The 26112-nt window shown below is 41.7% G+C and overlaps 1 long non-coding RNA gene across 1 annotated transcript in view; it reads left to right on the forward strand.

Moving 5' to 3' along the window:
- Positions 1–1852: 1852 nt before the first annotated feature.
- LOC117282326 overlaps positions 1853–26112 on the forward strand; it is a 50071-nt gene continuing 25811 nt past the window's right edge. The window contains exons 1-2 of the long non-coding RNA XR_004513046.1: positions 1853–1924; positions 2660–2772. This is a non-coding gene — a long non-coding RNA (uncharacterized LOC117282326). The remainder of the gene's footprint in view (positions 1925–2659; positions 2773–26112) is intronic.

A 26112-nucleotide genomic window follows, 5' to 3' on the forward strand; every position in this document is an offset into this window, starting at 1 on the left:
ATCGAAGCGATATATTTCTCGGAAATTTCGGTTGACTTTCAACGGACTATAAGATATTATATAGGATGTAAATAAATACCCATGTCCGGAAACGCATCCTTTTGGCACTAAGGGCCACAGAATTTCCGATACGATGCATAAGTTTTAGGGAATGTTGCTTTATATTATAAAAGTTGCTCAAAATGGCGGCCACCGACTTCATTGCATGTTCCGCCTGGCTATGTTATGTTGAACTCTGAAAGATTCCCGGCATTTCCAGGATGGTTCCAGCTGCTACTGCAATTCTTGCCACAAGATCATGTTATGTCTCCACTGGAGTCTCATACAGTAGGATTTGTATGTACCCCAGAGAAAGAAATCAAGTGGAGTCAAGTCAGAGGAGTGAGGGGACCAGGTTATTGGGCCTCCACATCCAATTCATCTGTTGCCAAAATTTCATCCAAATGCCCACGGACGCCATTAGTGGAGTGTGCTGAGTAGCCATCATACTGGAACCGCATTTCACGACGGACTTCCAAAGTCACCACTTACAGTACCTCGGGTAAGGTCTCTTGGAGATGTTTTGCATAAATGTCACCAGTAAGCAGTAGAGGTAAGAGGTAAGGGCCCATTAGACGTCCATCGATGAGCCATGCCCGCACATTGACGGCGAAGCGGTGTTCGTGGCTTCGGATATGCCTCTCCATAGGATTTTCTTGAGCCCGTACATGGCTGTTTCTGGAGTTGAAAATGCCGTCCTTGGTAAATATCTTCTTTCACATTTCAGAGGCCCTAGCGCCTAAACAAAACGTTTCCGGACATGATCATATGATCAAATTGAACCCATTTATCTACCACGGAGCGTTTTAATATATATTTTTACACCCTGTATACTAGAAGATACAGAAATCTTACAGAACTAAGAAAGAACTAGTAACGCCTCTTCTTCGTCGAAATCACATTCCTCGCGTTTGCGAATAATCGGCACTGCTCAGTTTTCTGTCCGCCCGCCGAACACTCCTAGAATGTTGCTAAATTGGGTGGAGCTCCACGGCCAACAATACCAAGATTGGCTTTATTACAGCCCCTTCAGAGTCTGGTCTTGCAACTGCGCGGATCCAGACTTATTTCTCTTCATCTTCTGACACTCAGAAGTTTGAATCCTCTACTGGAGGAATGTGGAGGCGTCAGAAGAAGCATGGTACGAGAATGACGAATAAAAGAAAATAAGGATTGGAAGAAGAATGTGAAGGAAAAGAATAATGAGGAAAGGACAAGATGATAGGAAAAACAAGGAAAAGATCAAAAAGAATGTCACGGAGTAGAGAAAAATACAATAATACGTCTAATATATTATATGTAGGAGTAGGTAAGATGATAATATTAAAAAGAATCAACTAGAACGCAATATTCGGAGACATTTCACTCCATAACCCAGCAGAAGCTTGCTGTCGTTCCTGAAGAAGGCACTGATCTACTTTTCAGGGCCGGGGTGTAAGCAGAGCAATGAACAACCATTTAGTTTCCGAAACTCACAGTCATAAAGAAAATGGGTGTAAAGGTGAGGGCTGGACAAAACTGGCATAGGAAATGATCCAGTGGCAGACTATTGAGAACAGTATAATGAACCTTTGGGTTCCATAAAATGCGGGAATATTTTGATGAATTGTGTGACTGTCAGTTTCTTAGTTATTAGGGATTAATAACATAATCCTTATGTTTCTGTTGTCCGGGAAACACTGTTTCGTTGACTGGACGCCTAAGGGACAGCGATCGATAATGGTCTTGTTTGTACCAGTAATATCACACTTTCGCCGGTAGATGGTGTGGTGGCTGCTGTAGGTAGCATGGCATTCACTGTATGCAGTGATATGCAGAATTCTGTGTGGAGCGTCAATGAGGACACTTACGGAAGTAAATTGCTGTGTGTTCTGCGAGATATCCGGTATGATGTTGGTTCCCATTGTATATTAAAAATATGATCTGCTAACGTACCAATGATTACATAACAGGCATAGGTAGGCAACGGCGCGATAGACATCTCTTCGCTTAAGCGTACTCAATAATAGGACGAATGTACTTCTTTTGGCTTGACTTCATCCATGGTCTGGTATGTAAAAGACAAAAGACCACGACGTTTCGGAGACTGGATCTGTGTCCGTCTTCAGGTGGGTAGGGGAGGATAAACCTACTCAGTTGGGCCCATTAGAAAGAGCTAGTCTCAATCACTGGACGTTTTGTCTTTTACATACCAGACGATGGATGAAGTCCAAAACAAGCCAAAAGAAGTACAGTATACACCATCGTCAGAATCCTTTCAAGTCTATCCAATAGGAGGAATGTTTATAGCTCGTTGCTGGGCAACAGTCAACGCGCCAAGGACTGGTGAGATAGCTCTCATGTGACTAGCTTTCTATGGGGTTCTTGCCGCGATCGTTGCTATGCAATTGTTAGGTAAACATGTTTAAAAAATACAGGTTGTGATTTCTGCGTGGTTGGTGCGGAGGCTATACTATAACGACAGTTACAGACACCCTACACATGAATTGTTATCCCATGATGACACCCTCAGAGATATTTCAGATATAGAATAGCTTTTCATTGTGTAAGAGATAGACCATTCATATAATACCTTAATGTGTATAATTATCCAATTCTATATTTTTCCCTTTTTGGTTAGGAAGCCAACGGAATGGAGTACTGTCTTCTGGATTGTGCCGCCCTTAGTCTGATAGTCGTCCTCTCTGAAGATAGACATCAAGAACATTAATATTTCTTGCCACCAAAATACACGTAAGTCTCACAAACTTAATTGTGCTTTATTTTCCTGATGTTCCAGTGTTAACGGTGTTTCGTCTATATATTTTTGCAGACAGTGAAGAAATTATTATCAGGAATCGTGCCGCTTATAACCCAAACAAAACAAACAAACTCCATGGCTTTAGTCCGCAAGTGATCTATGCTGACCGAGCGACCGCCCCTTGTCGGCGAAGTTAGTGCCAACTCTAGTGGATAGAGGGTGTCGCGTGGTCAGCGCATCGAATTTCCACGACCGTTAATCTCGGTTTTCTAGACCGGAGCCGCTACTTTTCCATTCAGGTAGCTCCTCAATTATCATCACGAGGTTGAATGGACCCCGTTCCAGACCTACTACTTCTCAGAAAATCCTGTAGCGCCGGGAATCGAACCCGGATCTGTAGCCAAGAACTCCGACCACTAGACCACAGAGGCGGTCCCGCTTATAACCCATGCATGTTTTATTGCCAACAAGTTGTCAGGTTTGTTTGAGTAATGATTTGTTGTCTTAATCGAATGGCGGTTTGAAATGGCCACATTGGATGGCAGGTCGTGAGGAGGGTGAGGGGAGAAAATGTCGATCATATGCTATCAGGCATTGACCGCTGGTGCATTATGGGCGCGAAGTTCATGCTCCATTTCATGAAGGGCATGGATTTCAAAGGGCATGGATTTGGGACGTTGGCTTTGAACCTACATGATACAGTTTGCACGACCAGACACTCGGATCTCATTTCATTCTGTGGGACTGTACTGCCTGCCGTTAGAAGCGGTGCCACTTGACAGTACTGAAGCTGTTCCAGTCGGGTCTCGAACGGGAGGTGATTTATTTGCTGCTTGATCAGGACAAGATAAATGTGTTTTCACATGTTCCAATCCTTGAATTTTATAAAAATTTTTGTCACCTGATTGATAAGTTTCCAATGATAGTGACGCTTCAAAATGGCCGAAATATCGGCTATTCTGAGTTTCTCATGATATTCCATAGTTTTTCAAGTCGACTGCCAAAATAGTACCACAGGGCTTCCTTCCAGATCGTTTCATCTGTCGTACTACAATCTGACAGTATATTCTGTGTTTATGAAAGCATCTTGTAGTAGTCCGCCTCCAAAGACACTCAAACTGTACATCTCCCCTTACGCGAACATATAATTTCTCTGTTAATAAAAATTGCTGGTCGAATTTTGCCAAGGCAAAAGAGCACTGTCCATAATTCTGCAGTATTCTTACCCTGTAACAGAAGGTTCTAACCTTAGTGTATTAAACCCGCGGTTGTAACTTCTGGCTACTTGTTACACGTTTGTGGCCGAGGAAGATTTTGATGCCTTCTATATTTTAACCGCAGGCGTCTCAGTAGCGGGTGCGACTTCTTGGTGTGCATGCTCGCTCTGGAGGTAGCAAGTTCATTGCGAGGCTCTGGCACTCAGTGCAGTGAACTACCATTATATTACTTGTAATTTGCCTTGTTATATTCAAGTTAATTTGCATGCACATTAGAGACGTGATAGCTTAGTCCGTATAGTGATGGGGTACGGCCTGGATGACCGGGGTTCAATTCACGGCAGGGGCAAAAGACTTATCTCTACTCCACAGCTCCCAACACCGGCTCTGGAGTTCACCCAACTTCCTGTACAGTGGGTACGAGAGGATATTTCCACGGAGATAAATCGACAGGGACTTGAAGCTGATCACTGACGTTCATCTGGTGCCGAGGTCAAGAATGGTGGAGCTGTACCTCTATTCCCCCCATGTCTCTATGGAGTTGTTATTATTTAATTAAGCACAGGAATAACTTTACCGTTCATCACAGTTTTAAAGTTGTCACCGTTATTGCGGCAACTAATACCTCTTATTTCATCAGCTCACGCATGTCTATTTTAACGCTAGAGGACTGTCAGATCGTCCCTAGGGACATTCTTTTATTTCTAATTTCTCCTGTCCCAATCCACCCAATTTCTTGATAGTCGGGTGCACAAATTTATCGCAAGAATCCCTAATCCGAATTCCCCTGCTGTAGAGCCATGGTGCAAACTGAGGGGTACAGAGTCCACGTGTATTTTAGTAAAACGAACGAGCTAATGACTGTTTAGTAATTATGGTTTTAAAGAAAATCACTTCTGATTTAGGGACCCAAATAATAACTCTTCGTGTCATGACAAGGCCGGTTTAGAATTGTCTCTGTTCCTCCACATCTTCTTCCTAAATTATGGCACTTGTGTGTCCTTACCATCCCTTCCCCCATGTTCATATGTTCCTTTCTCCATTCTCTCTTTGCCGTCCTCACCCTCTCGTTCTTCCTCCCTCATAATTCTCCAGCCATATTTGTATTTAAATTCTTCTTCTTCTCCCGTCTTTCTATAAATGCGAGTTCACTTTGTCTAGGGAAAAAGTTATTGTCCAGTAGGTTGGATTCAGTTGGCTTCATATAGGTGCAAGTTTCGGATTAGTAACCTTCGCACAGGGCCGCGCCATAGCTCAAGCGGTTAGTCGCTGACTTCCCAACGCGGCGGCCCGGGTTCGATCCCGGGTCTGGTCAAGTGGGATTTGTGGTGGACAAAGTTGCGCTGGGGTAGGTTTTCTCCGAGTACTTCGGTTTCCCCCTGCCAATCTTCTTTCCACCAAATGCTCCACAATCACCCTCACATATCATCTGGGGCTGGTACAATAGGCCAGAAGTGGCCGCAGTACAAGGGACTTAGTCCCACGCCACAAGCAATAAAGAAAACCTTCGCACAAATAGCCTTCGTATATACGTAGAACCGCAGACAACGTAACTTAGCACCCTCTATCTCTGAAGACGCTGTTCTGCAGGAAACAGTAACCAAGGGGACTGCCTCTATATTAGTGCACAATTCACGGGTATATAAACCCTGTTAAGTAGATAAATAGCCATTGTCTATATAATATAAGCAGGACAAAGGAAACCCCTCTCAAGAGTAGAGGTATTGTCGAATTAATTATGCAATGCATCGCAGAATTTCTGGGCGTAGGAGGGAAGTGGATACGAATTTCTTTATGAAGTAGCGCCGTGCCATTCGCGGAGAGAGATGTTGTTTCCCTTGCACAGAAGCCATAGGTTGAAATTATTGCCCCGTACAGGGTGATTTGTCAGATGTTAGACTTCTGTAGGAGCTAACGCTGATTTCTAGTAAAGTGTTGCTTCAACCCATTCTAATTCCACAGCGCTTTGGGAAGTTTTCGGGTATGTTCCCTTGTTTGTAAATTGATATCCGTTTTTATAACTGGCCGAGTTTAAATGTCTGACTTAAAATGTACGTTATCTCCGCCTGACGTAATTCCTGCTTTCTACAACGCAATAACGAACCATCTTCAGGTACTCTGTGTTCTCATGTTAAGCATTTGTAATGGAATTTATTGCAGTATTCTTTGTCTCATAATTTTAGTCTATAGAAAAACACTGGGGATCTGAGGCAGCGCAGATACAGACTGAATTTCCATTGAATCGTGTTTCGATACCTGGTAAGGCCAAAAATTTCTCTTCTCAGCATCGCTATATTATCTGCGGCATCTGTCCATCTGTTTAATGCTTCTTCCCCAGGACCGGACATACAGGTCTAGAAGTAATGCCTTGGACTTCTATAAGGGAAGTGCTCGGTTCGAATATCGGCTGAGTCACCTGCTATTCTAACTGAGGTTATTTGTAATTCTCCGCAATCCCTCCAGGTAAATGTCTGGGTTTTACTTCGTTTAGGTCAAGAACGCTTGCTTACAAAGCCTTTCCAATTCGCCATTCGTCACTCACCTCACCATCCGACTGTATACGTATATTCTCGACTGAAATCGTCGTTAAGTAACATATTAAACAAGAAATTCTGGGAAGAATTAATCACATGATTTCCTTTGATGAGACACGGATCATATAAAAAACGATGCTTCCAGCCATTCTCATATTGTTGCAGGAACGTCTCTACCGAGCCGTTGCCTAGCAAAGATAGGGGATACATATACAGACAAAAACTGATAGGCGGGATTGATGAAGTACGTCACTGAGATGGGTTCGGGCGCCATGATATACATGCCAAGGTTTATAAAGATTGGTTCAGGCGTTCAGAAATTGATACGGACACGCAGAGAGCAAGGTGATCTCGTAAGCCTTGCTTATTTTTTCAGAATAAGGAAAGTAAACTTAAGCGCGAGTTAAGCGGCTGCATAATGAAGCAGACAATCCACCTCCATCTACTGGAGAGGTTAAGTATACGTGGAGTTACACCTCCACTGGCCCATAGTTCCTCATGGTGTGGTGCTTAATTAAACCTAGTGGACACCCCTCCCATCCTGTTTAGCAGAGCATTTACATTTGAGATTCTGGTTATTATGGATCATTGTTATTACAGAACATGTAGGCATATTGTTAAGTATAAATTCTATTGAAGGCACTCATCAAAATGATCTAGTATTTAACGTGTTTTCTTTAAGCTACTACACGTTTCGACCCTACTTTTAGATAATCCTCAGTGTTGCAATACTTATGTATCCTGTTGAACATGGGTTTCTTGCTCATACATTCATATTTGATCGATTAATCAGTTGGGTAATAATTGAATGAACAAATATTGAAACTTAAAATGTAAATATAATTATAAATATGAAAGTGGTAAACTATTAAAATAAAAAATAGGAATAAAATGCACGTATAAATTTAGGGTAAAATATATGTGAACTATCGAATGTGTACTCGTATTTCTACGTGTATGGAATATATGCTTTTGTAAAAAATTTCCAACTTCTTAATGATTATGAACTCCTATTTTATCATACTCTTATCTTCGTAGCTATTAATTAAACACGTGAGGTTTTTTTCCGTTGAAATATTGTTATTAAAATGGTTTGGAAGTGTAGCCGTTCATTAAAGTATAAGTTAAGAATTTGATCTTGAGATTGTCGCGGATTTACGTCCTTAGCTTATCTGAATTTGGAAACGTGGTTTTTGAAATGCAGTGTGTATTCGTATATATACTTACGAACGCTATCTCCTGGCTGCTAACATTTCGAGCGCTTCACTCTTCAAAATAGGGACGTGAAATGCAGTGACTTTGTGACTGGACGTTCACGACTTCCGTTTTAGAAACCGACACAGAACGCTCAAATCTCCCCTCACAGCAGTAACGACCACAGTCTTCCGAATTTTAAAAGAATCTTGGGGCACGCGGTAGCGTAGTTGGTTCAGGCACTATGATATAAGCCGGAAGGTCACGGGTTCGATTCCCGATGAGGTCATTTGATTTTACAATTTACCTAATCCTTCCAGCCGCACTATGGCCATGGTTTCGACTCAACCTTTAACAGAAATGAATACCAGGAATCTCCGTGGGGGTAAAAAGCGGCCGTCGCCTAAGGCTGACAACCTCACAGCCATCTGTGTGCAGATTGTGTAGAACGCGTGGGAACCTCGACGTCTCACAACCCTATGGGCCTCCACGACCTGTTACAGGGATAGCTTTTTACAGTTTATGGAAATAAAATGTAACATATGAGAAGAATGGTTAATTTTGTCAGTGTTTTTCTGCAAGCCTGCCTCACTCTCTTCCGTTCTCATGCATTTCGATACTTTCATGAATCATGTTCAAAGTGCGGTAATGGCATTCAGATTTTGTTTAGCCCTGATTTATTATCTCATCAGCCTGTGTTATCATTTCTTCGCTGCAGTGCTGTTGCGAAATATTTTCTCATACCAATTATATTTTTTTGCGTGGGGCTGTTTCACAGTGCAGACTTATTTAATCCCAACATCCATTATGCCTGTCACTTTCGTCATAAACATTTTAATCAGTAAATTTCCCAGTGACAGAAATACGTGTTACAAATAGGGTTGATTTATACTTAAGGATATGACCAAGCACGAATAATACATGCATAATGTTAGTGAACGGCATGTGCTGTCTTCGCTCGCTTGGAAACTGGGATCGTGGGTTCGAATCCCACTCAGGGCATGGATGTTTAGTTTGTGTGTGTCCGTTTTTCTGTGTTTGTGTACAGGTAGAGGCCTTGCGACGAGCTGATCACCCGTCCAAGGAGTCCTACCGAGTGTGTAAGATCTAGAACAGCCGAAGTGAACGGATAAGTTCATGGAGGTAGGCCTAGGCCCACTGGGGCTGTAGTGCCAAGGAAAAAAAAATGTTAACTAACACACATGTGACCGCATGAAAACAATTTGTAATTTGGTGACGTTTCACATAGAAGCGGTGTTAGATTCCTTAGTTGCATTTCGTTCGCACAAAGAGAAAAGTTTCTGCCTCTCCTTAATACAAGAAAATTTCACTTTGAGTTCTGAGAAGTTGAATTTACCAAGCCAACACTTCTGCAAGACAGGAATGTTTAACGAGAAGTTCTTCCAACTGGTTAGGGGCAAAAGTACTCCCCGCGGTTCCATTTCTCAAGCTTGAGGTGCTTGTGCTTTTGTACGTTATTACAGTCATGGTAAGAAAAGGACACCATTTTCTCTCCAATATAAACGCAGTTCTTCTTATAAGGGGAGGGGGCGGAGGATGTGTCTTCCGCAACTTTATGTCACAAAAGAAATTCTAAAGAACATAAGGTATTGGGAAAATTACAGACACTGCCTTTTTATATATCTCCCTGTGTCTTTATAGGCAAATTTCACATGCACCATCTGTACGTACGTGTGGCTCACAGGAATGACAGCAAAGAATTGGATGCACCCGCAGCCCAGGACGTTTGCTTCGTGTCCTACAGAACGGATAGAATAGCTGCTGTAAAATGTGGTCACACACAGACACATCGAGACGAATTATATTCCTCGTATCGCTTTGCTTCCAAGTCAGACATGTCTAGTAGTTTCATGTAAACTCAATTTATATGTTTACACATTTACTAACAACCTTTTTCAAGTATCTGTTTCTGATTAAGAAGCTGAACTCGGTGTTGTTACCAGCTTGGTTCAGTGCTGATTTGTTTACATTCGTTTCCCTTTCAGAAACTAAGACAAAAATGAAAACAGCAAGGTGCGTAACAGTGTGAAATATGGGCCGTTTCTATAATAATAGAGAAATGTCCTAAAAATTTTCACAGGTAGCAATAGAAGAATTGTCGGTTCTATGCCACGGCCCTTAAGAGCATGGCAATATAGGATAAACTGTTTTATATGCGATCCGCGCCAAGCAAAAGCACGGAAGAGTAGGACGTCTACTGCCAGGCAACAAAACTGTAAACACGCATCCTTAACAAAAGAAGACTGTATTTTCTGCGGGGTCCGTGCAGAGGAGTTATGTTGAAGACAATCGGCGCTACGTGTCAGTCAGTTCTCGGTAGGAGAGCGTCACGGGACGTTCATAGTTGAAGAAGAATTAGAAGTCAGCTTGTGAGGACTTAACATGTGAATTGAAGACTTTATGTGTGCTATAGCACAGTGATATTGTGAGTGTGAGAGTTATAGTTCCTGTGTTAAAATCCGTTGCCAGGAAACGGATAAAGAAAGCTTTGCTGTGGAATGGCCATTGTTTAAATCTGTTACCTAGCAACGACTAGTGTAAGCAGATATAGAATTTATAATTAATTGTATTTACGACCTGTAAATAGTCAATAAATGCAATCACCAATCCGAACCCCATATTTAGTGCTGATACATTTGACAATATCACATGATGCTTCTAATGCTTCAGTGTATATGGTCAGACTGATAGTAAGGATTATCTCTCACCATGGCTATATTAGTTTTTTCCATGACTAAAAGCGAAATCGAGACCTGAAAACAGTGCTGATCTCTCCTGTCCGAGTTGCGGGCTGCTCTGTCACATGCTTGCGTATCCAAGAAGAAGAAAGTGTTGCTCCCCTGTAGTGATAACTTTATAGAACCCACTACTACAATAAGTACCAGCGTTAAATTTTCACAATATAACATTAAAATGTATACCGTCGTGTTTTAATTGTTAATATATTAAACTAGTTTGATACAGAATTTATGTGTCTATTTATAACGTATTGTTAAATGGCGCCTGAAAGCCGGAATAGCGGAACCAGAATAGATGTTCATTGCTAGGCAACAATTCGGTAAACAAGTTCCCGCGGCAACGAATACGTAAGCACCAATCGAAGTATTTTGGAGCTATAACGATTGAAACGGTGTTTTCTGTTGGATCCGACCCGAGGCTATATATAAAGCGGATCCCAGGCCAGCGGAGGAAGAATTGAGGGAGTCTCCTAAGATGGGAGTCGAAGGTGATTGAGAAGCGATAGCAAGGAAGGAATTAGGTTGTGAAAAAACTTCATGTGTGCTGTAGTTACAGTAAGACTGGTATAATTACTGTGTTGAAATCCGTTGCGAGGGTACTGCTAATGAAGGCTGAAAACCCTAGTGTATCTGTAATGGTGAACTGTAAAGTATGTAGATCAGCGATAGCGCTGTAATTGCCTGTAGCTGTGAGTGGTGTGTTTAAGGGGTGAATAAATCCAATCATCCAGTCCATACCCCCGTCTGTAGTCGTACCTCTAACACACTTGATAGTATGTCTCTAAAGTATTTCACTTGCCTAACTCCAGTTGTTCTTACTTATGGTCATCAAACTGAAAGCTATTGTAGTTTTCTCACGGGTATCACATGATGCGAAACCCCTGCTACAGTAAGAACGAATATTCTTTAATACGTGCATACTTGCATATTGCTACGTGACATTATAGGATCCTATGCTAGTGCCCCAACCGCGTCAGGCCCTAATTTCTCTCCCTCGTCGAGGGTTTTCACGGCTACAAATTATCTTTTCTGTCTCAAGTCGGAATCCACTTCCTGTTTAAACCTCCAGAAGTCCAAATGTATCATCAATAACTTTCAAATTAATTTATGTTAAATCTCCGTATTACAAGTACGAAACGAAGAAGTACGACGTTTGGTGTTCATATAATTGTCTTAACAAATTGCAAATACTGTAACTAAATTTTGAATAAAGAAATAAATAAAAATATTAACCAATTAATCATATAAATAAAATTATTAATAAGCCTTGGAGAGATCGGTATCGGTACTTGAATTCAAATATGTGACTCTTGAGAATTAGAAAAGCGATTAGTGACGTATTTTCCTAAGGGAGTAGTCTTGTGTTACGATGCGTGGATTTGTGTTTCCTTGCATACTGCAGTCTCATAATGTGACGTCATTCACACGTTTTAATCATACATCCTACAGAACAAGCGCGAGCGATTGCTGTCTTCTGCTGCCCTGAAAGCTTGTCTTCAAATTTAGACAGTTTCTCTCCTAAAATATACAAAATTAATTCAAAGTATGAAATTCATGTCTATCCGCCTGTCAGTTTGAATGTTTCATCTCAGAATTTTCATTTTCTCCTCTATTTTACATTCAGTAACCCGTCTTATCTTGTACCGCTTTATACGGTCTTCTACCCGCGATGCATATGCTGTATATGTGTAGGAAATACCTAGATATGTTTCCGCTCCTCGCCGGGTGGAACGAGTTCGCGGGAACGCCGAGGGAGGTGACACTTGACGGGCTGCATTATGATAGCTGCTCACAGAGGGTACGCGCGAAGTAAATAACTAAAGATAACATACAAGAGAGTATAGTTGAGTGGTGGTGATCGCATCAGTGAGCACGGATATCAAATCGCAGATTGGAAACCATCCACGCTCCTTCCTGATACATGGCCAGTTTTATATTTTTTTCCCCACCGTTATGTCCAGATAAAGCACAAAACGGCTTCAAGACCATTCAAACAGGAGATATGGAACAAATATTGTAAGGATTGGACGATATGCTGCGGCATGTTAGTCTGTTTGTTGGATCTTGTGAAAGAATGCATGAAGTGAAATAATCTATATGAATAAACAAATAAAATATGTTGATATTAATTAGAAATTGTCAAGATCTGCTGGAATGTCATATGGCACGCCGACTGTAAATGAAAAAGGTAAAACTATACCTGTAACAGGCCGTGGAGGCCCATAGGGTTGTGAGACGTCAAGACTCCTACATTATCTAGACAATCGGCTCACAGATAGCGGTGAGGTTGTCAGCCTTATGCGCTGGCCTCCCTTTACTTCTGGTGCTCATTTCTATTAGAGGCAGAGTCGACCACAGGGTCATAGTGCGGCTGGAAGGATTAGGTCAATTGAAAATTCCAATTATCTCATCGGGAAACGGACCCTCGACCTTCAGGCTTGTAGCATAGAGCCTGAACCAACTACGCTACCGCGCGCAAGTAGTCTAGTTTTTAATGGACATGTTTACAAGTTCATTTATATCTTCGCATTTTTAACCGGAAACTGCCTGCAAGAGAGCCCATTTTTATGACGGGTTACTGACGCCAATCTCGTGGCCAGCACAAGTGCGGCTTCGCTGTCAGTCGGTCACTCGGTCGGAATCCGGGTCAGTGATCTGTTCATCACAGCAATGAAGTCACGCAGATCACATATCTTGTTGTTTTGGAAGTGATTCTCTGCTCTTTATCAGCCATATTGCCATCTGCCAGTAAATTTCATTTGCTGGTCGTGTGAACTACACAGTGGCTTGCTTTTCTTATACTTTATTTACATTACAGCAGATTTATTGGAATTAATTACAGTTTATGTGTTCTCTCTCTCTCTCTATATATATATATATCTTGTATGTGTATATATATATATATCATACCACAGTCAATAAGTTCGTGTAATGGCCGCAAAGCGTCGTACGGGAATTTACTGCCAATATGTTTCTGCAGTGTTTTCGACAGCTATATCAACGTTGGCAGACTTGCATAGCGGCCAACGGCAACTATTTTGAGGGCCGATGTGGATCTGCGTACGTGTATGTGAATACCTTGTAATATGATGCGATAAAACCACATTCCACGAACTTAATGACTCTACCACCTATATATATATATATATTCTAGCCACAAATTTCAGGTCGATTTGATCAAAAGAGATCAGTTCTGTACCACACATCATACAAATCAAGTTTCTAAATGTCTGAATAAAGCATCGCAGGAAAAGTCTGTAAGATGACAAGCTAAATATTGTCACGTGATTGATCCATCATAGACAGGGTTTGGATTGGTAATTGGGTTTGTTGCACACTTACAAATTTTAACTACAAGTAAATGTAGCGCTATCCCTAATTCACAGACAATACAATTCACTGCAACACGCACCAAGTCCTCTCAATCCGCAGGGTCTTCACCGGTTGCCGCCCGGAAACACTCCCGACGCCGTAGCTTCGCCAGCTTGTTCTTGTGGGGCGCCCTCTCTGACGAGAGGACGGGGTTGTCTTTTGTATATGCTGCTGGCCCTTGTTAGCGTAGTCTTTCTCGGGTCCGAGTCCCTTGGGACTCATGACCACACTTTGCTGTCTCAGATTTGAGACTTCCCTTTTCGTCGCCTCCTACGACTCGCAGGGGCACGGTGGAGGTATTCGACCCCGCCTCTACACGGGCTATTTCTGTCTGTCTCTAAAATACAATATTACAGTTTTATAAGATAAATAGACCAGGGCAGTCGGTATTCCAGGAATGAAAACTAGACGCCTTCTGAATGAAAGGCTGGTGTTCTGAAAATTAAAGTGACCTCGCTGGGTTTGAGGTTGACTCCCATTCGCAATGAAGAGTACTACTTTCTTGGTCTTATATTACGACCGACGGTCAGACGGCCAGTCTCCTGGTCCTCTCCAGCGCAGTCATTTTCAGGTCCCGTGGTACTCGTGACCACATTTTACTCTCTCAAATTCGAGACTTCACTTTTCGTCGCCTCCTACGTCTCGCAGGGCTACGGTGGAGGAATTCGACTCTGCCTCCACACGGGATACTGTCTTATCTTCTGGGATGTGAGGCCGTGTAGTTTAGAAGTTCGCCGACGTTATGGAGAAACGTGCTGTTTCCTGCTTTAGGATCAAAGAATAACCGAAGCAAACGCAGAAATATACAAGCAGAAAGCAGAAGATCGTCAGAGTCTTAGCAACTTTACAACCGCCATGCTTTCGTAGGGATCAGATATTCTGTCTGTGTTCAGGAGCGATGACAATTACCGCTTACGCATATATGTTTCATTTTCTTACGTTGATTACATATAGCTAACACCCATAAATATTTCCATCACAAAAGACCACCATCATAGGGCGTACCATATTAAAGGGGACTTCTACAATATATACGTGTATTATTTTAAATATCTGAATCATGAATTTATTGTAGAAGGTAAAATTTAGTGTTGTGACATGACGCCCGAAAGCCGGAGCAGCGAAGTCCGAATAAAGGTTTATTGCTAGGCAAGGACTCGGTAAACACATTCTCGCGGCAATGAATACGCAAACAACACTCGAGTAACTTCCGTTGCTATGTAACGACACTTTGAACACACCTATCCAAAAATATAGAGGTTGTGTTTTCTGCGTGGTCCGTAGAAAGTGGTTATAAAGAAGAGTTCAGTTGAGGAGAGTTAGTCGAGTTTCTAGACGCCAGTCTGCCGGGATATGAGCTTGGGAGTAGAGGAATTGAATTGAGTTGAGTCTTCGGAATTCGCAGTTGCAGGATAATGGTTATAAAAAGAAGATTTAATATGTAATTTGAAGTGACAGTGAGGCTGCTATAAATCCATTGTCAGGATACGGCTAGTGAAGACTTAGAACCCTTGTGTGTGTGTGTGTGTATCGGTGAACTGTGAAGTCTGTAGATCAGCAATAGGTCTGTAGTTCTGTAATTGCCTGTAGTCCCGAGTACTATGTACAAGGCGTCAATAAATTCAATCATACAATCCGAAAACCCGTCTTATAAGTCACGTACACTCCCTCCTATTTGTTACAGTATTATGTTGCATTTTGTTAATATGGTCAGTAGTTAGTGTAATTTCGTTACATATGGTGTGTGGTGCCATGTTGCATATTTCTGTCTCATAGCCGTCTTTAATTTCGATGCAGTACTTCGTAGGTGTAACGTTGCACTTGTCAGTGCTTCACCTAACAAAAATCACAGAGAAACTAAAAATTAATATAAGAGAGTACTATAAAACATGACACGACACACCATAATGAACGAAATTAATGTCAGATTTAACATCTTGTGAGAAATTTATGATTGAGATATCTTAAACCGTCTACATTCATAAAGTTTCCTACCCTATGAAAATTATCTTTTTATGCTCGAAACATTTCGGGGTTGTAATAATAATCTTTCAACCTAAGGAAATTATTTAGATATATTTGGTTAGTAATTCACATCTTATTTTACTGCCCTGCTTGATTACTCTTCGATCCTGAAGACTGACATAGTACATCCCTTCGAAACATTGATAAATCTGCTAGGCTCCACGGTATCACCTCCCAGAAGATTTCATTTTTTTAAAATGATCTTATCGATACTTAATACAGATATTTTCATATAAAAAGGAACTATTTTGTTGATACCAAAATTGGCAACCCTGGTTCCCAGGCGAAGGAGATGGAGAATCGCCAATTGCAATTTAAATATTTGATACAATTCTGAGGTGCAAAACATGGACGTGCAGCAGCCGGTCTAACAATTAGGGGCACGCATTAAAACGCTGCGAGGCGTGGTTAGTGGCAGGTAATGGAAATAATAATAAGGTTCATTGCCACCAGAAGGGTCAGTTCCCTTGCTTGACGACTCACTGTTTCCTTTGTGGTCCGTGCAATGATGGTAGCTCGTACAATGATTTGAAGTTTAACAAAGTAGGACTATTTAAATCTGTGTGTATCTTATCCACAAGCTGGAAGTATGTGTTTGCCCTTCTGGATCTATGAGTTATGTAATGATGTTCTCAGTGTCCACACTATATAGCGTCGAATCATAGGATGATTGGTGAATGATGAATTGTAAACTTTTGGAAAGAAGCTTTCAAGGTCTAATCGAGGTATGATCCTGGTATTTGCTTAGAGGGACTGAGGAATACCATGAAGGACCTCAATAAGGATAGTCTGTGTCCCGACAGGGATTCGAACAGACATGTCCCCGCATTTGTCAACTTCCTGTCGTAACTCATGTCTTGTACGAAGCTGATATTTGATTTTATTGCTTTCTCGCAAAGCGGCACACAGTACGGAAATTGTCAGTAATCAGTCATTCAGATGTGTAATTACTCTGTTAGTCATACTGAGACTTAGTCAGTCCGTTAGTCAATCATTTATTCAGATATTCAATCTATTCTTAGATTTGTAAGATTTGAGGCTTTCACGGCGGTGACTATGAAGAAAGCAGTCTTCTGGGATTTGGCACCGTGTATATGTGGTTTTAACCGACGTTCCTCCGAAACGTCGGTTAACACCACATATACACGGTACCAAATCCCAGAAGACTGCTTTCTTCATATTCTTAGATTTGTTGGCATATATATATTTTAATTTCTTTGGAGAGTGGTGAGACTGAAATTACTTGGTACGTCGGACACTAATTGGCTTATTGAACCAACTCCGGATGATAATGAATACAGGGAATTTCATGAAATGAGGATTGGCAGGGGAACCTGAAGTGCTCTGGGAAAACCTATCCCAGTGCCACTTTGTCCTCCACAAATCTCACATGATTTGACCTGGGCTCGAACCCCTGCCTCTGCGGTGTGAAACCGGCAACTAATTACCTGAGCCATGGCTTGTCCTAAATTTGTTATTAAGTTGTTTTCTTGAGCCACCTAGACCTAAATAATCCCAAAGATGTAGGAGGAATAGTAAAAAATCAACGAGCCTTCATTTTCACTTCTCTGTCTCTATGTGCTTGGCAGATCTCACGTGAATTTGATGTGAAGTTAAGGTTCTCTCTATGCTGAGTGTCAGGGTTGGCCTCACGTACTACCAGGTGCTGGCACGTATATTCTCGAGTCTTTTCATTGGAGCTACAACGAGGTTTTCAATGGGGGACACACAGGAAATTTGCTTACAAATATATAGGCCATTTACGAATATTTTTACTAGTCATCACAGAACAGAGTGAACATTATCGAATTTCTAGGAATTTCCTCGACAGACGAAACATAATATTTTTATAGATTAAGCTTCCGGTCCGGAAAACAAGGAGGAACCTCGTAGGATTTGAAGTTCTTCCGGAAGTAGCTAGGAAAAGTTCTATATTCTGGTATATAATGCCGTATAGATCGATAAAAGTCAACTGACGTTTCGGGGGAACATGTCACCTCCATTTTTAGAATTTGCTGCTTGCTTCATGCTGGTTTCTTACATGGTGTAGTCTTCAATTCCGAAAATGGATGTGACATGTTCCTCTGAAACGTCGGTTGACTTTCACCGTACTAAATGACGTTATATCCCTGAACATACAACTCTTAGGGAGCGGGGAGGAGAAATTTCTTGAGTAGATGAGCCACTGCTAGCTTATCAAGTAGGTCTGTGTGGAATTACGTTAATTGTATAGAGAAACATTAAATGTTAAAATGTGTGTCCAGGACTTTCCGCGGATCGTTCAGATGGGGCGTTAGCTTTCATAATCTGTAACGTCGCTTCAAAGTAAATTTAAAATTAAATTGTATAATTTCGTTTGCGTTTCGGATTAAATTCGTGGAACGTAAAGAACGTTGGTGCGAACTTTCTAGCGTCTGTCGAATGTTTACACATTGATGTGTGTAGAGGTGGGCAGGTCATGTAGCACGAATGGGGGAGACGAGGAATGCGTATACGATATTGGTGGGAAAGCCAGAAGGAAAGAGACCACAGGGAAGACCAAGGCGTAGGTGGGTGGACAATATTAGAATGGATCTTAGAGAGATAGGATAGGATGTTATGGATTGGATAGATCTGGCTCAGGATAGGGATCAGTGGAGGGCTCTTGTGAACACGGTAATGAACCTTCGGGTTCCATAAAATGCTGGGAAATTCTTGAGTAGCTGCTGAATTGGCAGCTCCTCCAGAAGGGCTCAGCTCCATGAGTAAGTAAGTAAGTAAGTAAGTAAGTAAGACATACAATTTAGGGAACAAGGCTGAGACTAGCCCAGTTGGCACACGATCTGAGTTCTATTTGAGGAACTCTTGCTGTGTCCCTAATTTCAAGAAACATATTCTACACAAGGAATTGCCCTTTCGAAATATTGAGAAGGAAATGGAAAGATAACATTAAGATTAATTTTAGGGAATACGTTGTGAAGAACGGAGGTGGGTGAAATTTAGCTTAGGATTTTTCTAACGACCCGTGATAAAGTAAGTAAAAAAAAAGTAAAGCTATCCCTGTAACAGGCCGCGAAGGCCCATAGGGTTGTGAGACTTTGAGGGTCCCACATTATCTAGACAATCAGCTCAAAGATGGCGGTAAGGTTGTCAGCCTTAAGCGCCGGCCGCACTTTACTCCCCAGGAAAATTATTTAATTAATTCCTGGTACTCATTTCTGTTAGAGGCTGAGTCAACCCCAGGGCCATAGTCCGGCTGGAAGGATTAGGTCAGTTGATAGTACTCTTCATTATAGAAATGTTTAAGTCAAATACCACTTCTCTGTGCTATGACCAGTTCCTGTGTGAGAGTCGCTGACCTGAGGATGTGTGCCAGACAAGCCATGAAGTATACGCACAGCTTAGTTCTGGCGCATTCACTCGCTTTTGTTTAATTACTTCGAAACCCTTGAGATTTGTGGAAAACATGTGTAGGATATACGTGTTCTGGTAGTAAAGTTCCCGGACTGGTGCTGCAGCATTCACAGTAGGTGGCGGTAAAAAGAACTACTGCCACCTAAGTGTAGTTATACACCTTACAGACAATTGGTAGGGGTCGGTGAGTCAAGTCAGGCGCAGTTTATGAGTAGCAGCTCAGTCGGTTAGCTGTGTTTTAACTGCTCTCACTTTTCTAGCTAAGAGAGCAACGAATGAATAACAGTTTTGTTTATACTGGGTAAAACGCCAATGCTGACTTATGAAAACATCGTGCCATAGTTCAGGCGGTTTGTCCCCGGCTTCCCACCCCGGCGGCCCGGGTTCGAGCCCAGGTCACATCATGTGGGATTTGTAGTGAACATTGGTACAATAGACCAATTAATGACTGACGTGCCAAGTGGGCTGAGTCTCACCCCACCCCACGAAATAAAAAGAAACTGAACTTATAAAATATTTCAGACTATGATGACGCAGCCTTAAGTCGAAGCAGTGTGTTTAAACGGTGTGAGGAACCCTAAACGCGTTTTGAAGTTCTCGCAGGAGTGATTGTCAAGGTTATGGTATTCTGGACGGTTATGCGGGACTGTCTGGTTATTATCCAATTATCGAAGGACACGGCTTCACATCTCAGATCTTTTATCTCGTTTTAAGGAAAACTAATTGCTGGACGTTTGATGTGATATAAGTTATTCAATCAGCACAACAAAAATTTAATAAGTTTGTACCTGCAAGAAATAAGAGCCAAGAACAATGACGAATGTAGAATAGCTGAAGCATACATTTATGAAATGTTCGCATTTATTTAGAGCACTGGTTTCCCTCCTGTCAATACATGCTGAGAATTTGTACAAATTGAACTAAAAATAAAAATAATAATTTTCCATTTCAGTAAATTTGTGGTCGTAGATTTTATACCGTATTAGGTTATTGAAATCTACAGCCATCTGAGGTATACGTTTGTGGTCCTACCCTTTACCCATGCAGGGAGCACAATAAATCCATTCCTTAAGCAGGAGCCCTCATGAGGCGGATTCCTCTCTTGCCAGTTGCCTCAGGGCAGAATGGCAGACGGACGGGATCTACACTGGAGACCGGGATTCTTAAGACTGAAGTAACATTGAATTTATCAGGAAGACATCTCACTCAGTCGAGTGACTGGCTTTGTGATGAAAGGTTAAAGCTCTATTCCCTGCACAGCACAGTGATTGTTCTCAGCAGCACACCCAAGTTTGGTCTGGAGCTCCCTCAGCATAACCAACGGATACCGTGGGCTCTTTTCCCTAGGATAAAGTTGGAAGATAGTAAAGCTCACCTCTCACATTAATCTAGAGCCAAAGTAAAAAATACGAAAGCTATATTATCATTCTCCCTCTATACAGTAATGACAGTCTATGACCACGGTGATTTCCATTTTTACTTTGAGTTAAAGATCAGCTTCAATGATTGATTCTTGGATTATTTAAGGACGCCTTTACAAATGGATCAGTTATACACTATCGATTTGTAAAATGATTAGGACAAATTGGAATGGATATCGAAACACTCTGTCATGACCTGTTTTGCAGTAACGTCGAGGTATCGCTCTTGAGGTACTGAGAAAGAACCATTGAAATATATCAGTGAAATGAGGAATGTGAATACGTTGAAGATAAAGTCTCAGGTAGGCACCTAGGGACAACAACCAGAAAGTGAAGACAATTTTCATCGCAGCACAAAGATGATAGGATGAAGTCGTCTCAGTGCAAAGATAAGAAGATGAAGAGTCATCTCAGTGCAAAGATAAGAGGATGAAGAGTCATCTCGGTGTAAAGATTAGAAGATGAAAAGTCATCTAGGTGCAAAGATAAGAGAGTGAAGAGTCACTCTGTTGCACGAGTGGTTTCAGCCATTGCAGCACGTTGTGAGACTAAGTAAAAAATGAAATAACTTCATTCTTGTCGTGCCTGCTTAGACTCTACTGGCTTCCTACTGAAGATACAGGACGCAAGTTATTTCTACAGGCGTCTCTTTCAAAATCTGAAATGAAGACGGACCTGAAGAGCTTTCGCAATAATTTTTAGCCTACTGTCCTTATTTTGAAAAAAAAAATAAGGGGAAGCTTATGAGATGACTTTGCTGTCTGCATATCTGTCTGCGTATCCCCCTTAATTTGGTCGTTTTCTGTGCGGTCTGTGTCGTATCAAAGAAAAATAGGCTATTAATTCTTCCCAGAACTTCTTGTTGGTTTTATGGCAGGAGTGAATACTACCAGAATCAAAATATTTTACATGAAATACTGGATGCGATAAAAAGAATTCTTTTATTTATTTATTTTTTTTATTTATGTTTTAAGGCTCCAAGTTTGCAAAACTTTATTTCCGTTTATATTCTACTACGAAAACTGTGTTTCGATGTATCAGACAGTGGATAACGTTTGTTAAGAGACATTCTGAATAGACATTTATTAAAGTTCTCCAATGTGTACGTTATTGAGCAGGTTAGATTTTTATAAAATTCTCTTTTCTGACCGGGATGTGAAGCTAATCACTCATATTCATCCAGTGCCGAGCTCAGGAATAGTTGAGGTACACCTCATTTACTCAATGCGTTTTCATGGTGTAGTGCTTAATGAATTATCTTTTATTTCTGAAGTACAGAAGTCTTGATGTCAGTCGACAACTTGGCACTATTTAGAAATGGCACAGAAAGGAAATAATTTCACCTCTTAACTTCCGGTGTTGTCCTCAGATTGAGCAGCCAATGTCCATACGTACATCCACATCATGTAGCGAGTGATAGATAACATAGAGTTAAGTTATTAAGTTACTATTTTATAATAAGTAATTGACCACTTGTTACACACGTACAATACAACCTACATTGCAGCTTCATAGATTATTGGTTGAATCATCACTTAGTCCATATTTTTATATAAAACAAACATGTTTCGGCTACACAGGGCCATCTCCTCATATAAATATATATACTAATATAATAATTTGCGTAAATTGCTGTACTGTATTATAGTATTACACATCCCTTGAGATCTTTACGTCTGAAAAGTTTGTTGTTTAATCCAGACTGGTTCCTCTTAAAATATGCGAGGTGGTATTGGAAAGTTACTGGACTATTACTGTTGTAATTGTTTCGGTGAAAGAAGGAGATGAGAGGGAAGCCCAAGGTTACACTACCGCAAGCCTATTGCCACGTAACACAGCGCTGTGAACACGCATTATTTTTACACGAATGCTTTTTCGACTTCGTGTTTTGTTTTGTCTGCGATGTATGACAAAATCGAGCTACGTGTCTGCATCATGTTTTGCGTGAAGCTCGGTAATTCCGCTACCGAAACCTTAAAATGCTTCATGAGGCTCTTGGAGAACATTCTTTAAGCCGTACAGCGTTTTTTTGAATTGCATTTTTGTCTCAAGTCCTGTCGAGTGTCAGTTGAAGATGAGAAACTTTCAGGGCGACCAAGCACCAGCAACAAATACTGAAAAATTTGAAAAAATTGAGAACTCATCAACGAAGACCGTCGCCGAACAATCCATGAGCTCATAGACACCGTTGGGATCAGCTGTGGAGTTTGCTAGGAGATCTTAACAGAAAATTTGAACGCGTGCAGCACTGCTCCTTCATCATGACAACGCGCCCGCCCACACGTCCCTGAAAGCCACAGAGTTTGTGACTAACAACAAGGTTATCGTCCCCCATCCTCCCTACTCGGCGGACTTAGCCCCCTGAGATTATGCTTTGTTTCCCAAATTGAAAATGAAACTGAAGGGGCGACGTTTTGAAACAGGGTCTGACATCGCAAGCGGCACTCGACAGCATTGAGGGAAATGCCTTCCACGGCGCTTTTTAAGCGTGGGAAAGAGACTATGGAATCGCTGTATACGTTGCCAAGGAGACTGTTTTGAAAGAGATGGCAGCCAAAATTGAATAAATAAGCCAGGCTTTCTTTTATTACCTAGTCCGGGAACTTTCCGATACACCTCCTATATCAAGTTATCAAATAATACAGTAGGGAGCTCAAATGAAATATTTATTCGCCGAGTTTTGAAAATAATATGAGCTTTAAATTAAATATCCAAATTTAATAGAATGATAACTGGAAAGTCAAGAAAAGTTAAAATAAAAAACTGCACAGGGGTAGAAAACCCGCCCTTAGTTGACTGGTATGGTAATTAGTTGCTCAGCGGTGGCCGCGCCATAGCTCAAGTGGTTAGTCGCTGGCTTCCCACCACGGCGGTCCGGGTTCGATCCCGGGTCTGGTCAAGTGGGATTTATGGTGGACAAAGTGGCGCTGGGGCAGGTTTTCTCCTAGTACTTCGGTTTCCCATGCCAATTTTCATTCCATCAAGTGCTCCATAATCACCCTCACCTATCATCTGGGGCTGGTACAATAGGCCAGAAGTGGCCGCAGTACAAGGGACTTAGTCCCACCTCACTAGCAACAAAAAATAGTCGCTCAGCAAGCTATGAAATCAGTTTGCCACTGTCGAATCAGCCCGCAACTAACGGAACACGAACCTCGCAGCAAAATAACACAGCATCGGATTGAGTTACTTCTGCACGGACAATGGAATGAATTGCACGGCGTGTGTAGAGTTGCAGTGTTTTATGGAGATGACGTCACTATAGACCTAACCTATAGCTTGCGTGAGAGCCGCCCAGTTCAAGTTTCCTGCCGTTGTTAATTGCCCTATTGTTTAATCCCAGGCCTATTCATTAAACGGCGCTCACACACACACACGCACGCACGCATACACTGGGCTGGAGTGGAAAGACACGCCACGAGCTGATCTGAGTTACACCACTTTTCACTCCGTTTGAAAACTCGTTTTGTTTGCCGCAGACCGCATTTCTACAGGCTGTTCCCATAGTTCACGTCAAGCAAGTGACGTCGGGTTACAGCAGGTCCTCTGCTTTGACTCCACTGAGTTGATTTCTGTAAGCAGTAAGTCTGTCCCCCGAAGCCGCAGGTTAATGTGAGGTAGGAACCCTCGTTACCCAGTAACAGTACAACTAACAATAAGTACACGAATGTCACCAGCCAAGTTGGCTCAACCGGTAACACTTCTGACTTGTTTTCCGGAGGTTAGTGGTTCGAGTCTCGACTGAGACACCGGCTGTCTTCAGTCCAGAGTCTGGGTATAGAGTCAGTTCCCTCTGTCCCTAAAATTGCACTCGACTTATTCTTCCACCCCGACGATGGAGGCAGCAAGTTGCTCCGAAATGTTGATAACTATCTACCAAACTATATTGTGTCAAATCCCAGAAGATATTAACCGCCATGATGCTGTTGTTAAAACAATACAACAAAAATGTTCGTATATTTAACAGTTGTGTAATAAAAATGTAAAGTTGTTCCCGTACTTAATTAATTAAGCACCAAGCCATAAAGACTTATGCAAGAATGGATTTATAGCTCCACCATTCTTGACCTCGGCTCTAGATGGAGGTGAGTGGTGATTTCGCTTTACTCCCGTGATAAATCCCCGGTATTCATTGGATAGTTGTCTGTGTGGACCACAGAGCCCGTCTGGACATTGTAGAGAAGAGAAAAATCTCTTCCCTCTAGCGGGAATCGAACTTTGGCCGTCCAGCCCGTAGCCTATCGCTATACAGACTTGACCTATCACAGCCCCTAACTTCATGGTGGGGAACTGTACAAGGCGAAATGCTGCAGTACCAACTCAGCCTGCGAAATAATTAAGGGCGTTAGTACCAGCTGTGAGAGGTTCATTTCCAAATGCCTGCAGAAGCGGCGCACTAAACCGCATATGGCTGCCAGCCGTCTGTCAGTTGAATGAGAAGTGTCCGTCACGGGGCCTGTTAACTTGTAATAAGCACTCCAACAATCACTGCATCAGAGTGGCTTTGGATAGGGGGCCAGAATACATGAGCATTTCGTCGAGCTCGACTTAAGGCCTTTCAGTTCAGTCGTGGAGTATACTTTACGAAGCATGCTGATGTGTAATTCATAGTAATCTTTATGAGTTTATTGCATAAAATACATAATATTAACTCATATATTATCATGTATTATCTAAAAACTTACTTTTTCCACCGAATGACAGAATTGTTCCTCGCCACATAAATCACAGTAGGAGCAATACGGCACAGAATTATACCGTAAATATTTGTCACAAAAATGTAATATTACAATGACACCTATATATAGCGGAATATTACAATGACATTTATATATAGCGGACAGTGGCAATCATCTCACGTATTAAAAATATTTAGTAAGCTTGCTCTGCGTTTATCATGCGATAGAAATATGAACTTGGCTCTAATGGGTCCATTAGATCATGTCTTTCCCAAAATATAAAAATAGAACCAGACGTAGAATTTTAATAAAAACGAGAGGTTGGAAAATGTTTAACATACACGAGCATAAGAATTTAGAATCTCGTTGCGTCACTCCAACTCCACCTTAAGCATAATTTATACAGGAGAAAATTGCATGTCAGTTGCCGGAACCCGAGCAGTTTTATCCGTTTTGCTGCATTCAATTTCATAATTTGGGTCAGGAAAAATACCTTATATTGTGACAATACCGGGAACTGGGAAGGGCACAGATGTCTCTAGACGTCCATTAAAGTAAAAAGTAAATATATCCCTATAACCCCCCTCGTTGGTGGCTCCACCTAATCGTGGTGAGGGGGTTTGAGTATGCCAAGGACCCTGAGAGCTATACCAGCGGTAGCGTAGCTACTGGCAGGGCCTCCCTTGCTGGACAGGTCAAAGGGTAGGCATCAGACGAAGAGAGACACCAAAAACTGATG

The sequence above is a fragment of the Cryptotermes secundus genome, unplaced genomic scaffold (genome assembly GCF_002891405.2).
Source record: "Cryptotermes secundus unplaced genomic scaffold, Csec_1.0 scaffold186, whole genome shotgun sequence".
NCBI lineage: Eukaryota > Metazoa > Arthropoda > Insecta > Blattodea > Kalotermitidae > Cryptotermes > Cryptotermes secundus.